Genomic DNA, 18,234 nt, shown 5'->3' with positions numbered 1-18,234 from the left:
AAGACAAACCACTTGCGCCTGTGTGCCAACCTAAAAAAACACACACACCTGGGTGCAATCATGACAAACCACTTGCATCTATGTGGGAAGCTGCAAACAACACACAACTGGGCACAATCAAGACAAACCTCTTGCACCTGTGTCCCAATCAACAAACAACACACAGCTGGGCGCACTCATAACAAATGACTTGCACCTGTGTGGGTATCTGCAAACACACACACCTGGGCACATCAACACAAACAATTGCACATGTTTGCAATCTTCAAAAAAAAAAACCTAGGCTCAATCAAGACAAACCACTTGCACCTGAGTGCAAATCTCCAAGAAAAAAAAAAAAAAAAAAAAACGACCTAGGCCAGTCAATACAAACCATTTGCACCTCTGTGCGAATCTACAAAAAAAAAAAAAAAAAACAATCGCACTCAGACAAACCACTTGCACCTGTTTTCGAATCTATAAGGAAAACACACCTGGGCGCAATCAGGACAAACCACGTGCACCTTCAGGGAATCAGCAAACAACACACACCTGGGCACAATCAAGACTGACAACTTCCATCTGTGTTCGAATCTATAAACAACACACACCTGGGAGCAATCAAGACAAACCACTTGCACCTGTGTGCCAACCTAAAAAAACACACACACCTTAGTGCAATCATGACAAACCACTTGCACCTGTGTGGGAATCTGCAAACAACACACAACTGGGCACAATCAAGACAAACCACTTGCACCTGTGGGCGAATCTCCAAAAAAAAAAAAAAAGGTAGGCGCAATAAAGACAAACCTCCTGCACCAGTGTTCCAATCAACAAACAACACAAAGCTGGGCGCAATCATGACAAATCACTTGCACCTGTGTGGGTATCTGCAAACATACACACCTGGGCACATCAAGATAAACCAATTGCACCTCTGTGCGAATCTTCAAAAAAAAAACCTAGGCGTAATCAAGAGAAATCACTTGCACTGAGTTCCAGTCAACAAACAACACACAGCTGGGCGCAATCATAACAAATGAATTGCACCTGTGTGGGTATCTGCAAACACACACACCTGGGCACATCAACACAAACCAATTGTACATGTTTGCAATCTTCAAAAAAAAAAAACCTAGGCTCAATCAAGACAAACCACTTGCACCTGAGTGCAAATCTCCAAAAAAAAAAAAAAAACGACCTAGGCCAGTCAATACAAACCATTTGCATCTCTGTGCGAATCTACAAAAAAAAAAAACAAAAAAACCAAGCTCACTCAGACAAACCACTTGAACCTCTGTGCGACTCTACAAAAAAAAAAAAAAACCTATGCGGAATCAAAACTAATCAATTGCACATGTGTTCAAATCTATAAGGAACACACACCTGGGCGCAATCATGACAAACCACGTGCACCTCTGTGGGAATCAGCAAACAACACACACCTGGGCACAATCAAGACTGACAACTTCCATCTGTGTTCGAATCTATAAACAACACACACCTGGGCGCAATCAAGACAAACCATTGCACCTGTGTGCCAACCTAAAAAAACACACACACCTGGGTGCAATCATGACAAACTACTTGCACCTGTGTGGGAATCTGCAAACAACACACAACTGGGCACAATAAAGACAAACCACTTGCACCTGTGTGGGAATCTCCAAATAAAAAAAACCTAGGCGCAATGAAGACAACTTGCAACTGGGTGTGAATCTACAAAAAACAGAAACCTAGGCACAATCATGATAAACCACTTGCACCTGTGTGGGAATCCGAAAACAACACACACCTGGGCACAATCAAGACAAACCACTAGCACCTGTGTGCGAATCTCCAAAAAAAAAAAAAAAAAAAAAAAAAACACTAGGCGCAATCAAGACAAACCACTTGCACCTGAGTTCCAATCAACAAACAACACACAGCTGGGCGCAATCATGACAAATAACTTGCACCTGTGTGGGTATCTGCAAACACACACACCAGGGAACATCAACACGAACCAATTGAACCTATATGAGAATTTTCAAAAAAAAATCTAGGCTTAATCAAGACAAACCACTTGCACCTGTGTGCAAATCTCCAAAAAAAAAATAAATAAATAAACCTAGGCACAGTCAATACAAACCACTTGCACCTCTGTGCGAATCTACAAAAAAAAAAAAAAAAAAGGTGCAATCAAGACAAACCACTTGCACCTGTGTGCGAATATCCAAAAAAAAAAAAAAGGTAGGCACAATCAAGACGAACCTCCTGCACCAGTGTTCCAATCAACAAACAACGCACAGCTGGGCGCAATCATGACAAATCACTTGCACCTGTGTGGGTATATGCTAACACACACACCTGGGCAAATCAAGAAAAACCAATTGCACCTCTGTGCGAATCTTCAAAAAAAAAAACCTAGGCGCAATCAAGAGAAACCACTTGCACCTGTGTGCGAATCTCCAAAAAAAATAAAAAAGCTAGGCACAATCAAGACAAACAACTTGCATCTGTGTTCCAATCAACAATCAACGCACATCTGGGCGCAATCATGACAAATCACTTGCACCTGTGTGGGTATATGCTAACACACACACCTGGGCAAATCAAGATAAACCAATTGCACCTCTGTGCGAATCTTCAAAAAAAAAAAAAAAAAAAACCTAGGCGCAATCAAGAGAAACCACTTGCACCTGTGTGCGAATCTTCAAAAAAAAAAAAAAAACCTAGGCGCTATCAAGACAAACCACTCACACCTGTGTGGGAATCTGAAAACAACACAAACCTGGGCACAATCAAGACAAACCACTAGCCCCTGTGTGCGAATCTCCAAAAAAAAAAAAAAAAAAAGACTTAGGCGCAATCAAGACAAACCACTTGTACCTGTGTTCCAATCTACAAACAACACACAGCTGGGCGCAATCATAACAAATGACTTGCACCTGTGTGGGTATCTGCAAACACACACACCTGGGCACATCAACACAAAGCAATTGCACCTGTTTGCGAATCTTCAAAAAAAAAAAAACCTAGGCTCAATCAAGACAAACCACTTGCACCTGTGTGCAAATCTCCAAAAAAAAAAAAACAACCAAGGCACAGTCAATACAAACCACTTGCACCTCTGTGCGAATCTACAAAAAAAAAAAAAAAAAAAAAAAAAAAACCTATGCGCAATCAAGACACACCACTGGCACCTCTGTGGGAATCTACAAAAAAAAAAAAAAAACCTAGGTGCAATCAAGACAAACCACTTGCACGTGTGCGAATTTCCAAAAAAAAAAAAAAAAAAAGATAGGCGCAATCAAGACAAACCTCCTGCACCAGTTTTCCAATAAACAAACAACACAAAGCTGGGCGCAATCATGACAAATCACTTGCTCCTGTGTGGGTATCTGCAAACACACACACCTGGGCACATCAAGATAAACCAATAGCACCTCTGTGCGAATCTTCAAAAAAAAAAAAAAAACACCTAGGCACAATCAAGACAAACCACTCGCACCTGTGTGGGAATCTGAAGACAACACACACCTGGGCACAATCTAGACAAACCTCTAGCATCTGTGTGCGAATCAGCAAAAAAAAAAAAAAAAAAAGCTAGGCGCAATCAAGACAAACCTCCTGCACCAGTGTTCCAATCAACAAACAACACACAGCTAGGCGCAATCATGACAAATCACTTGCACCTGTGTGGGTATCTGCAAACACACACACCTGGGCACATCAAGATAAACCAATTGCACCTCTGTGCGAATCTTCAAAAAAAAAAAAAAAACCTAGGCGCAATCAAGACAAACCACTCATACCTGTGTGGGAATCTGAAAACAACACACACCTAGGCACAATCAAGACATACCACTAGCACCTGTGTGCGAATCTCCAAAAAAAAAAAAAAAACTTACACGCAATCAAGACAAACCACTTGCACCTGTGTCGCAATCAACAAACAACACACAGCTGGGCGCAATCATAACAAATGACTTGCACCTGTGTGGGTTTCTGCAAACACACACATCTGGACACATCAACACAAACCAATTGCACCTGTTTGCAAATCTTCAATAAAAAACACCTAGGCTCAATCAAGAAAAACCACTTTTACCTGTGTTCAAATCTATAAAAAACACACACCTGGGCGCAATCATGACAACCCACGTGGGTGCACCTGTGTGCAAATCTACTTAAAACAAAAATCTACGTGAAATCAAGACACACCATTTAAACCTGTGTGCAGATCTACAAACAACACACACCTGGGTGCATTCATGACAAATCACTTGAACCTGTGTGGGTATCTGCAAACACACACACCTGGGCATATCAAAACAAACCAATTGCACCTGTGTGAGAATCTTCAAAAAAAAATCTAGGCTCAATCAAGACAAACCACTTGCACCTGTGTGCAAATCTCCAAAGAAAAAAAAAACATAGGCACAGTCAATACAAACCACTTACACCTGTGTGCGAATCTACAAAAAACAAAAAATTAGGCGTAATCAAGACAAACCACTTGCACCTGTTTGTGAATCTACAAAAAACAAAATCCTAAGCGCAATCAAGACAAAACACTTGCACCTGTGTTCGAAGCTATAACGAACAGACACCTGAGCGCAATCATGACAAACCATGTGCACCTTTGTGGGAATCAGCAAACAACACACACCCGGGCACAATCAAGACTGACAAATTCCATCTGTGCTCGAATCTATAAACAACACACACCTGGGCACAATCAAGAGAAACCACTTGCACCTGTGTTCCAACCTAAAAAAACACACATACCTGGGTGCAATCATGCAAACCACTTGCACCTGTGTGGGAATCTGCAAAAAACACACAACAGGGCACAATCAAGACAAACCACTTGCACCTGTGTGCGAATCTCCAAATAAAAAAACCTAGGCACAATGAAGACAACTTGCAACTGTGTGTGAATCTACAAAAAACAAAAACCTAGGCGCAATCATGACAAACCACTTCCACATGTGTGGGAATCTGAAAACAACACACACCTGGGCACAATCAAGACAAACCACTAGCACCTGTGTGCGAATCTCCAAAAAAAAATAATAATAACCCTTGGCGCAATCAAGACAAACCTCCTGCACCTGAGTTCCAATCAACAAACAACACACTGCTGGGCGTAATCATGACAAATAACTTGCACCTGTGTGGGTATCTGCAAACACACACACCTGGGCACATCAACACAAACCAATTGCACCTGTGTGAGAATCTTCAAAAAAATCTAGGCTTAATCAAGACAAACCACTTGCACCTGTGTGCAAAACTGGAAAAAAAAAAAAAACCTAGGCACAGTCAATAAAAAACACTTGCACCTCTGTGTGAATCTACAAAAAAAAAAAAAAAAAAAAAAAACCTAGGCGCAATCAAGACACACCACTGGCACCTATGTGCGAATCTACAAAAAAAAAAACCTAGGTTCAATCAAGACAAACCACTTGCACCTGTGTGCAAATCTCCAAAAAAACAACCTAGGCCAGTAAATACAAACAACTTGCACCTCTGTGCGAATCTAAAAAAAAAAAAAAAAAAAAAAAAAAAAACCAAGTGCACTCAGACAAACCACTAGCACCTCTGTGCGACTCTACAAAAAAAAAAAAAAAAAAAAAAACCTAGGCAGAATCAAAACTAACCACTTGCACCTGTGTTCAAATCTATAAACAACACACACCTGGGCGCAATCATGACAAACCACGTGCACCTGTGTGGGAATCTCCTAAAATCAAAAACCTAGGCGCAATCAAGACGAACCATTGCACCTGTGTGTGAAACTCCAAAAAAAAAAAAAAAAAACTAAGCACAATCAAGACATACCACTTACACCTGTGTGCGAATCTACAAAAAACAAAAAATTATGCGTAATCAAGACAAACCACTTGCACCTGTGTGTGAATATACAAAAAATCAAAATCCCAGGCGAAATCAAGACAAACCACTTGCACATGTGTTCGAATCTATAAGGAACACACACCTGGGCGCAATCAGGACAAACCACGAGCACCTTTGTGGGAATCAGCAAACAACACACACCTGGGCACAATCAAGACTGACAACTTCCATCTGTGTTCGAATCTATAAACAACACACACTTGGGCGCAATAAAGAAAAACCACTTGCACTGTGTGCCAACCTAAAAAAACACACACACCTGGGAGCAATCATGACAAACCACTTGCACCTGTGTGGGAATCTGCAAACAACACACAACTGGGCACAATCAAGACAAACCACTTGCACCTGTGTGCGAATCTCAAAAAAAAAAAAAAGGTAGGCGCAATCAAGACAAACCTCCTGTACCAGTGTTCCAATCAACAAACAACACAAAGCTGGGCGCAATCATGACAAATCACTTGCACCTGTGTGGGTATCTTCAAACATACACACCTGGGCACATCAAGATAAACCAATTGCACCTCTGTGCGAATCTTCAAAAAAAAAAAAAACTAGGCGCAATCAAGAGAAACCACTTGCACCTGAGTTCCAATCAACAAACAACACACAGCTGGGCGCAATCATGACAAATCACTGGTACCTGTGTGGGTATCTGCAAACACACACACCTGGGCACATCAAAATAAACCAATTGCACCTCTGTGCGAATCCTCAAAAAAAAAAAAAAAAAACTAGGCACAATCAAGAGAAACCACTTGCACCAGTGTGGTAATCTACAAAAAAAAAAAAAAAAAAAACCTAGGCGCAATCAAGACAAACCACTCACACCTGTGTGGGAGTCTGAAAACAACACACACCTGGCACAATCAAGAAAAACCACTAGCACCTGTGTGCGAATCTCCAAAAAAAAAAAAAAAGTAGGCGCAATCAAGACAAACCACTTGCACCTGTGTTCCAATCAACAAACAACACACAGCTGGGCACATCAACACAAACCAATTGCACATGTTTGCAATCTTCAAAAAAAAAAAAAAAACCAAGGCTCAATCAAGAAAAACCACTTGCACCTGAGTGCAAATCTCCAAAAAAAAAAAAAAAAAAAAAAAAAAAAAACGACCTACGCCAGTCAAAACAAACCATTTGCACCTCTGTGCGAATCTACAAAAAAAAAAAACTAGGCACACTCAGACAAACCACTTGCACGGTGTGCGACTCTACAAAAAAAAAAAACCTAGGCGGATTCAAAACTAACCACTTGCACCTGTGTTCAAATCTATAAACAACACACACCTGGGCGCAATCATGACAAACCACGTGCACCTGTGTGGGAATCTCCTAAAATCAAAAATCTAGGCGCAATCAAGACAAACCATTGCTCCTTTGTGTGAAACTCCAAAAAAAAAAAAAAATTAAGCACAATCAAGACAAACCACTTACACCTGTGTGCGAATCTACAAAAAACAAAAAATTAGGCGTAATCAAGACAAACCACTTGCACCTGTGTGTGAATCTACAAAAAACAAAATCCTAGGCGCAATCAGACAAACCACTTGCACCTGTGTTCAAATCTATAAGGAAAACACACCTGGGCACAATCATGACAAACCACGTGCACCTTCAGGGAATCAGCAAACAACACACACCTGGGCACAATCAAGACTGACAACTTTCATCTGTGTTCGAATCTATAAACAACACACACCTGGGAGCAATCAAGACAAACCACTTGCACCTGTGTGCCAACCTAAAAAAACACACACACCTGGGTGCAATCATGACAAACCACTTGCACCTGTGTGGGAATCTGCAAACAACACACAACTGGGCACAATCAAGACAAATCACTTGCACCTGTGTGCTAATCTCCATAAAAAAAAAAAGGTAGGCGCAATCAAGACAAAACTCCTGCACCAGTGTTCCAATCAACAAACAACACAAAGCTGGGCGCAATCATGACAAATCACTAGCACCTGTGTGGGTATCTGCAAACACACACATCTGGGCACATCAAGATAAACCAATTGCACCTCTGTGCGAATCTTCAAAAAAAAAAAAAAAACCTAGGCACAATCAAGAGAAACCACTTGCACCTGTGTGGGAATCTCCAAAAAAAACAAAACAAAACACTTAGGCGCAATCAAGGCAAACCACACGTACCTTGTGGGAATCTGAAAACAACACACACATGGGCACAATCAAGACAAACCACTAGCAACTGTGTGCGAATCTCCAAAAAAAAAAATTAAGCGCAATCATACAAACCACTTGCACCTGTGTTCCAATCAACAAACAACACACAGCTAGGCGCAATCATAACAAATGACTTGCACCTGTGTGGGTATCTGCAAACACACACACCTGGGCACATCAACACAAACCAATTGCACCTGTTTGCGAATCTTCAAAAAAAAAACCTATGCTCAATCAAGACAAACCACTTGCACCTGTGTGCAAATCTCCAAAAAAAACAAACTAGCCCAGTCAATACAAACCATTTGCACCTCTGTGCAAATCTACAAAAAAAAAAAAACCTATGCGGAATCAAAACTAACCACTTGCAACTGTGTTCAAATCTATAAACAACACACACCTGGGCGCAATCATGACAAACCACGTGCACCTGTGTGGGAATCTCCTAAAATCAAAAACCTAGGGGCAATCAAGTCAAACCGTTGCACCTGTGTGTGAAACTCCAAAAAAAAAAAAATTAAGCACAATCAAGATAAACCACTTAGACCTGTGTGCGAATCTACAAAAAACAAAAAACTAGGCGTAATCAAGACAAACCACTTGCACCTGTGTGTGAATCTACAAAAAACAAAATCCTAGGCGCAATCAAGACAAACCACTTGCACAGGTGTTCGAATCTATAACGAACACACACTTGGGTGCAATCATGACAAACCACATGCACCTTTGTGGGAATTAGCAAACAACACACACCTGGGCACAATCAAGACTGACAACTTCCATCTGTGTTCGAATCTATAAACAACACACACCTGGGCGCAATCAAGACAAACCACTTGCGCCTGTGTGCCAACCTAAAAAAACACACACACCTGGGTGCAATCATGACAAACCACTTGCATCTATGTGGGAAGCTGCAAACAACACACAACTGGGCACAATCAAGACAAACCTCTTGCACCTGTGTCCCAATCAACAAACAACACACAGCTGGGCGCACTCATAACAAATGACTTGCACCTGTGTGGGTATCTGCAAACACACACACCTGGGCACATCAACACAAACAATTGCACATGTTTGCAATCTTCAAAAAAAAAAACCTAGGCTCAATCAAGACAAACCACTTGCACCTGAGTGCAAATCTCCAAGAAAAAAAAAAAAAAAAAAAACGACCTAGGCCAGTCAATACAAACCATTTGCACCTCTGTGCGAATCTACAAAAAAAAAAAAAAAAAACAATCGCACTCAGACAAACCACTTGCACCTGTTTTCGAATCTATAAGGAAAACACACCTGGGCGCAATCAGGACAAACCACGTGCACCTCCAGGGAATCAGCAAACAACACACACCTGGGCACAATCAAGACTGACAACTTCCATCTGTGTTCGAATCTATAAACAACACACACCTGGGAGCAATCAAGACAAACCACTTGCACCTGTGTGCCAACCTAAAAAAACACACACACCTTAGTGCAATCATGACAAACCACTTGCACCTGTGTGGGAATCTGCAAACAACACACAACTGGGCACAATCAAGACAAACCACTTGCACCTGTGGGCGAATCTCCAAAAAAAAAAAAAAAGGTAGGCGCAATAAAGACAAACCTCCTGCACCAGTGTTCCAATCAACAAACAACACAAAGCTGGGCGCAATCATGACAAATCACTTGCACCTGTGTGGGTATCTGCAAACATACACACCTGGGCACATCAAGATAAACCAATTGCACCTCTGTGCGAATCTTCAAAAAAAAAACCTAGGCGTAATCAAGAGAAATCACTTGCACTGAGTTCCAGTCAACAAACAACACACAGCTGGGCGCAATCATAACAAATGAATTGCACCTGTGTGGGTATCTGCAAACACACACACCTGGGCACATCAACACAAACCAATTGTACATGTTTGCAATCTTCAAAAAAAAAAAACCTAGGCTCAATCAAGACAAACCACTTGCACCTGAGTGCAAATCTCCAAAAAAAAAAAAAAAACGACCTAGGCCAGTCAATACAAACCATTTGCATCTCTGTGCGAATCTACAAAAAAAAAAACAAAAAAAAAAAACTAGGCGCACTCAGACAAACCACTTGCACGGTGTGCGACTCTACAAAAAAAAATACCTAGGCGGAATCAAAACTAACCACTTGCACCTGTGTTCAAATCTATAAACAACACACACCTGGGTGCAATCATGACAAACCACATGCACCTGTGTGGGAATCTGCTAAAATCAAAAAACTAGGCGCAATCAAGACAAACCATTGCTCCTGTGTGTGAAACTCCAAAAAAAAAATTAAGCACAATCAAGACAAACCACTTACACCTGTGTGCGAATCTACAAAAAACAGAAAATTAGGCGTAATCAAGACAAACCACTTGCACCTGTGTGTGAATCTACAAAAAACAAAATCCTAGGCGCAATCAAGACAAACCACTAGCACCTGTGTTCAAATCTATAAGGAAAACACACCTGGGCACAATCCTGACAAACCACGTGCACCTTCAGGGAATCAGCAAACAACACACACCTGGGCACAATCAAGACTGACAACTTCCATCTGTGTTCAAATCTATAAACAACACACACCTGGGAGCAATCTAGACAAACCACTTGCACCTGTGTGCCAACCTAAAAAAACACACATACCTGGGTGCAATCATGACAAACCACTTGCACCTGTGTGGGAATCTGCAAACAACACACAACTGGGCACAATCAAGACAAATCACTTGCACCTGTGTGCTAATCTCCATAAAAAAAAAAAAAGGTAGGCGCAATCAAGACAAAACTCCTGCACCAGTGTTCCAATCAACAAACAACACAAAGCTGGGCACAATCATGACAAATCACTTGCACCTGTGTGGGTATCTGCAAACACACACACCAGGGCACATCAAGATAAACCAATTGCACCTCTGTGCGAATCTTCAAAAAAAAAAAAAACCCTAGGCACAATCAAGAGAAACCACTTGCACCTGTGTGGGAATCTCCAAACAAAACAAAACAAAACACCTAGGCGCAATCAAGGCAAACCACTCGTACCTTGTGGGAATCTGAAACAACACACACCTGGGCACAATCAAGACAAACCACTAGCACCTGTGTGCGAATCTCCAAAAAAAAAAAATTAGGCGCAATCATACAAACCACTTGCACCTGTGTTCCAATCAACAAACAACACACAGCTAGGCGCAATCATAACAAATGACTTGCACCTGTGTGGGTATCTGCAAACACACACACCTGGGCACATCAACACAAACCAATTGCACCTGTTTGCGAATCTTCAAAAAAAAAAACCTATACTCAATCAAGACAAACCACTTGCACCTGTGTGCAAATCTCCAAAAAAAATAAACTAGCCCAGTCAATACAAACCATTTGCACCTCTGTGCGAATCTACAAAAAAAAAAAACCTATGCGGAATCAAAACTAACCACTTGCACCTGTGTTCAAATCTATAAACAACACACACCTGGGCGCAATCATGACAAACCACGTGCACCTGTGTGGGAATCTCCTAAAATCAAAAACCTAGGGGCAATCAAGTCAAACCGTTGCACCTGTGTGTGAAACTCCAAAAAAAAAAAAAAAAATAAGCACAATCAAGATAAACCACTTACACCTGTGTGCGAATCTACAAAAAACAAAAAATTAGGCGTAAACAAGACAAACCACTTGCACCTGTGTGTGAATCTACAAAAAACAAAATCTTAGGCGCAATCAAGACAAACCACTTGCACAGGTGTTCGAATCTATAACTAACACACACTTGGGTGCAATCATGACAAACCACATGCACCTTTGTGGGAATCAGCAAACAACACACACCTGGGCACAATCAAGACTGACAACTTCCATCTGTGTTCGAATCTATAAACAACACACACCTGGGCGCAATCAAGACAAACCACTTGCACTTGTGTGCCAACCTAAAAAAAACACACACACACCTGGGTGCAATCATGACAAACCACTTGCACCTGTGTGGGAATCTGCAAACAACACACAACTGGGCACAATCAAGACAAACCTCTTGCACCTGTGTTCCAATCAACAAACAACACACAGCTGGGCGCAATCATAACAAATGACTTGCACCTGTGTGGGTATCTGCAAACACACACACCTGGGCACATCAACACAAACCAATTACACCTGTTTGCGAATCTTCAAAAAAAAAAAAAAAACATAGGCTCAATCAAGACAAACCACTTGCACCTGCGTGCAAATCTCCAAAAAAAAAAAAAAAAAACAACCTAGGCCAGTCAATACATACCATTTGCACCTCTGTGTGAATCTACAAAAAAAAAACCTAGGCACACTCAGACAAACCACTTGCACCTCTGTGCGACTCTACAAAATAAAAAAAATCCTAGGCGGAATCAAAACTAACCACTTGCACCTGTGTTCAAATCTATAAACAACACACACCTGGGCGCAATCATGACAAACCACGTGAACCTGTGTGGGAATTTCCTAAAATCAAAAACCTAGGCGCAATCAAGACAAACCATTGCACCTGTGTGTGAAACTCCAAAAAAAAAATTAAGCACAGTCATGACAAACCACTTACACCTGTGTGCGAATCTACAAAAAGCAAAAAATTAGGCGTAATCAAGACAAACAACTTGCACCTGTGTGTGAATCTACAAAAAACAAAATCCTAGGCGTAATCAAGACAAACCACTTGCACCTGTGTCGGAATCTCCAAAAAAAAAAAAAAAAACCTAGGCGCAATCAAGACAAACCACTCGCACCTGTGTGGGAATCTGAAAAAAACACACACCTGGGCACAATCAAGACAAAACACTAGCGCCTGTGTGCGAATCTCCAAAAAAAAACTTAAGGCGCAATCAAACCACTTGCACCTGTGTTTCAATCAACAAACAACACACAGCTGGGCGCAATCATAACAAATGACTTGCAACTGTGTGGGTATCTGCAAACACACACACCTGGGCACATCAACACAGACCAATTGCACCTGTTTGTGAATCTTCAAAAAAAAAAACCTTGGCTCAAAGAAGACAAACCACTTGCACCTGTGTGCAAATCTCCAAAAAAAAAAAAAAACCTAGGCCGGTCAATACAAACAACTTGCACCTCTGTGCAAATCTACCAAAAAAAAAAAAAAAAAAAAAAAAAAAAAAAAAAACCTAGGCGCAATCAGACAAACCACTTGCACCTCTGTCCGAATCTACAAAAAAGAAAAAAAAAAAACAAAAATAAACCTGGGCGGAATCAAGACAAACCACTTGCACCTGTGTTCAAATCTATAAACAACACACCTGGGTGCAATCATGACAAACCAGGTGCACCTGTGTGGGAATCTCCAAAAATAAAAAACCTAGGCTCAATCAAGACAAACCACTTCCACCTGTGTGTGAAACTCCAAAAAAAAATTAGGCACAATCAAGACAAACCACTTACACCTGTGTGTAAATCTACAAAAAACAAAAAATTAGGCGTAATCAAGACAAACCACTTGCACCTGTGTGTGAATCTACAAAAAACAAAATCCTAGGCGCAATCAAGACAAAGCACTTGCAACTGTATTTGAATCTATAAGGAACACACACCTGGGCGCAATCATGACAAACCACGTGCACCTTTGTGGGAATCAGGAAACAACACACATCAGGGCACAATCAAGACTGACAACTTCCATCTGTGTTCGAATCTATAAACAACACACACCTGGGCACAATCAAGACAAACCACTTGCACCTGTGTGTTGCTGAGGAGTTATTCTGATGCTGTGTGCCAACCTAAAAAAACACACACACCTGGGTGCAATCATGACAAACCACTTGCACCTGTCTGGGAATCTGCAAACAACACACAACTGGGCACAATCAAGACTAACCACTAGCACCTGTGTGCGAATCTCCAAAAAAAAAAAAAAAACTTAGGCGCAATCAAGACAAACCACTTGCACCTGTGTTCCAATCAACAAACAACACACAGCTGGGCGCAATCATAACAAATGACTTGCACCTGTGTGGGTATCTGCAAACACACACACCTGGGCACATCAACACAAACCAATTGCACCTGTTGGCAAATCTTCAAAAAAAATACCTAGGCTCAATCAAGACAAACCACTTGCACCTGTGTGCAAATATCCAAAAAAAAAAAAAAAACAACCTAGGCACAGATAATACAAACCTCTTGCACCTCTGTGCGAATCTACAAAAAAAAAAACAATCGCACTCAGACAAACCACTTGCACCTCGGTGCGACTCTACAAAAAAAAAAAAAAAAACCTAGGCGGAATCAAAACTAACCACTTGCACCTGTGTTCAAATCTATAAACAACACACACCTGGGCACAATCATGACAAACCACGTGCACCTCTGTGGGAATCTCCTAAAATCAAAAACCTAGGCGCAATCAAGACAAACCATTGCACCTGTGTGTGAAACTCCAAAAAAAAAAAAAAATTTAAGCACAATCAAGACAAACCACTTACACCTGTGTGCGAATCTACAAAAAACAAAAAATTAGGCATAATCAAGAAAAACCACTTGCACCTGTGTGTGAATCTACAAAAAACAAAATCCTAGGCGCAGTCAAGACAAACCACTTGCACCTGTGTTTGAATCCATAAACAACACACACCTGGGCGCAATCATGACAAACCACGTGCACCTTTGTGGGAATCAGCAAACAACACACAACTGGGCACAATCAAGACTGACAACTTCCATCTGTGTTCGAATCTATAAACAACACACACCTGGGCGCAATCAAGACAAACAACTTGCACCTGTGTGCCAACCTAAAAAAACACACACACCTGGGTGCAATCATGACAAACCACTTGCACCTGTGTGGGAATCTGCAAACAACACACAACTGGGCACAATCAAGACAAACCACTTGCACCTGTGTGCGAATCTCCAAATTAAAAAAAAAAAAACCCTAGGCGCAATCAAGACAAACCACTTGCACCTGAGTTCCAATCAACAAACAACACACAGCTTCGCACGCAACCCTTAGTTGTGGGACCCTAGCTTGTTTTACTTCTTCTAATCACAATAGGTCCTATAATTCCTTTTTTTCAACATTTTAAATTTATTTATTATTGAGAAAGAGAGAGAGAACCAGACTCACTCTGGTACATATGCTGCCAGGGATCGAACTCAGGACCTCATGCCTAAGAGTCCAAGGCTTTAGTCACTGCATCACCTCCCGGACCACAGTCCTATAATTCTTAACAAGCTCATGGCCTTTTGCGGCAACAGATTGATGTCATAAAGATGCAACCTATACAAAGTCACTATCATAGGCTGGACATGGCAGAATATTGAGTTGCTGTGGAGGATTTGCCCCCCTCCATCAGAACGTCCACTATGTAGAGGGCTGGCTAGCCAATGACGGGTAAGAGGAAACTAGCGCTATTCAGTCAACCTAAGACAGGGCATCTGGTACTACTGGGCAAAAATGACCAGGTGTTCCAATGACGGGTAAGATGGAAGGCTGATCCCCAACCTAAGACAGGCACAGTCCACCCTGCCACAAAACAAAGTCCGCCAAACATCAAAACATGATATAAGACAGGGGGACATGTGGGGAGCCACATGTGCCCTCAAGGTTGCTATTGGCATGGCCATAGAGTTTATGTTAAAAGATAGTTCCTGGGAATCGGGTGGTGGCGCAGTGGGTTTAGCAAGAACTGGCTTGAGGATCCCAGTTTGAGCCTCTGGCTCCTCACCTGCAGGGGAATCACTTCACAGGCGGTGAAGCAGGTCTACAGGTATCTTTCTCTCCCTCTGTCTTTCCCTCCTCTCTCCATTTCTCTCTGTTCTATCCAACAACCACAATATCAGCAATAATAACAATATAATTACAACAAGAACAACTAGGGCAACAAAAGGCAAGATACAAAAAAAAAAAAGGGATAAGATAGTTCCCGCTTCCCTACACCTTAGAGTCTTTGTTAAAGATAAGGTCTTTTTCCCCATGAATCACCCAGGACCTTCCAGATAAACGGCTGACTACCATGACAAATAATATAAAATATAATCATAAATGAATAGGAAAGATACATCCCCCAATACTCAGTTGGTCAAGGCACCAAACCTCTTTTTCTATAAAGCATTCAAATCAGATACCCTGCTAACCACGAGAAGCAGATTGTTTATGTTTCTTTCACAGGAATCCCGGAAAAACCATCTGAATCCCTGCACACCCTGACGTCACTCACTAGATGGCACGACTACCGTGGCACACCCCCCCCGAAACCCTAGATGTCACTCAACACGATCTGAAGAACCTGATACACAAACTCCAAGGACGGAACTTTCTTCATGCCTGGTTGCCGTTCCTGCTTTTGACCTGCTTGTTGCGTGTTGTCAGTTCCAGCTAGCTATCTACAGAGGAACAACATTGCAGCGGCTGGCCTCCCTCATGCAGCGTCGCATCCCCTGCCAGTTCTCCCCCAGCCATCTACTTCAGACTGAGACTTGTATCGGACTTTCTGACATACCCTATATACATTTTGCACAATTTTGAAGCAGCTTATTTCCCTTCACGCTGCTGGTTTTTCATAGACTGATCCTGAGTAATTCATAGACTTTACAGACTGTTGCCTTGAGGACTATACAATGCCAAATAGCCCCTCTGTTTGGTGGGTCATGCCTCCCGCCTCCACCTCATTATGTACCCTTGCCCCTTTCCCCACCCAAACAGGGAATGTTCCTTCACACACCAATCCTTCCCTTCACACCACACTGGCTTTTACTTCTCCCCTACTTGTCCCTTCCTATTTTGTTATATAATTTAGGCTTATGCCCAAAAGGTTTCTGCCCCATGATAGTCTTTTATAGACTTTGTACATCTTATGCAATTACTAGATAGAAAGATAGAAAAGATGTAAAGATATTGTGAAGAGATGGTTGAGCAGGCTGTGCTTAAACCTATGATATGAGTCTCTCCAGGTAAGTCTCTCTAAAGAGGGGTTGAGCACAGGAGGATGCATAAATCTCACAAGGTTGGCAGCCATTTAATCCTTCCCTCCTCCACAGAAAGTCCTACATCTTCCCACCTCAGCATAGAATTCCTCTAAAACATTTAAGCCTGCTCCATTTTTCTTTACTGTGTCCATTAAGATATAAAGGGATAGGAGGAGATGTTGCTGAGGAGTTATTCTGATGCAGTCTCCGCCCCCAGGTTTTCTATGCCCCGCTAAATCCTAGATTGCCCCCTTTCAATCAATCCTGGCTCCACCCCCAGGTTTTTCTATGCCCCCCTAAATCCTAGAGTGCCCCCTTTCAACCAATCCTGGCCCTACACGTCACCCCTGGTTGTTGCCCAATAAAAAGCCCCCTCACCCCTCCCCTCTCTCTCACGGGGCTCTCGGCTCTCCCTCTCTGAGGTCTCGCTCCCTGCTCTCCCCCGTGGTCGGCCATGGTCAGCTAGCTCCACGTGGTCTGAACCAACCCCCCCCAATCCTATTATAAAGATTTGTGTACCCCTTTGCTCCGGACGTCCGCTCTCTTCTCCGTGGTGCAGCCCGACACCAGACCGCCACAACAACACCTGTGTGCCATTCTAAAAAGACACACACCTGGGTGCAATCATGACAAACCACTTGCACCTGTGTGGGAATCTGCAAACAACACACAACTGGGCACAATCAAGATGAACCACTTGCACCTGTGTGCGAATCTCCAAATAAAAAAACCTAGGCGCAATGAATACAACTTGCAACTGTGTGTGAATCTACAAAAAAAAAAAAAAACCTAGGCGCAATCATGACAAACCACTTGCACCTGTGTGGGAATCTGAAAACAACACACACCTGGGCACAATCAAGACAAACCACTAGCACCTGTGTGCGAATCTCCAAAAAAAAAAAAAAAAAAAAACCTAGGCGCAATCAAGATAAACCAATTGAACCTGAGTTCCAATCAACAAACAACACACAGCTGGGCATAATCATGACAAATAACTTGCACCTGTGTGGGTATCAGCAAACACACACACCTGGGCACATCAACACAAACCAATTGCACCTGTTTGTGAATCTTCAAAAAAAAAAAAAAACCTAGGCTCAATGAAGACAAACCACTTGCACCTGTGTGCAAATCTCCAAAAAAAAAAAAAAACCTAGGACAGTCAATACAAACCACTTG

Source organism: Erinaceus europaeus, chromosome 8 (genome assembly GCF_950295315.1).
Source record: "Erinaceus europaeus chromosome 8, mEriEur2.1, whole genome shotgun sequence".
NCBI lineage: Eukaryota > Metazoa > Chordata > Mammalia > Eulipotyphla > Erinaceidae > Erinaceus > Erinaceus europaeus.
The sequence above is the reverse complement of the archived record's forward strand: the minus strand, read 5'-3'. Positions refer to the sequence as shown.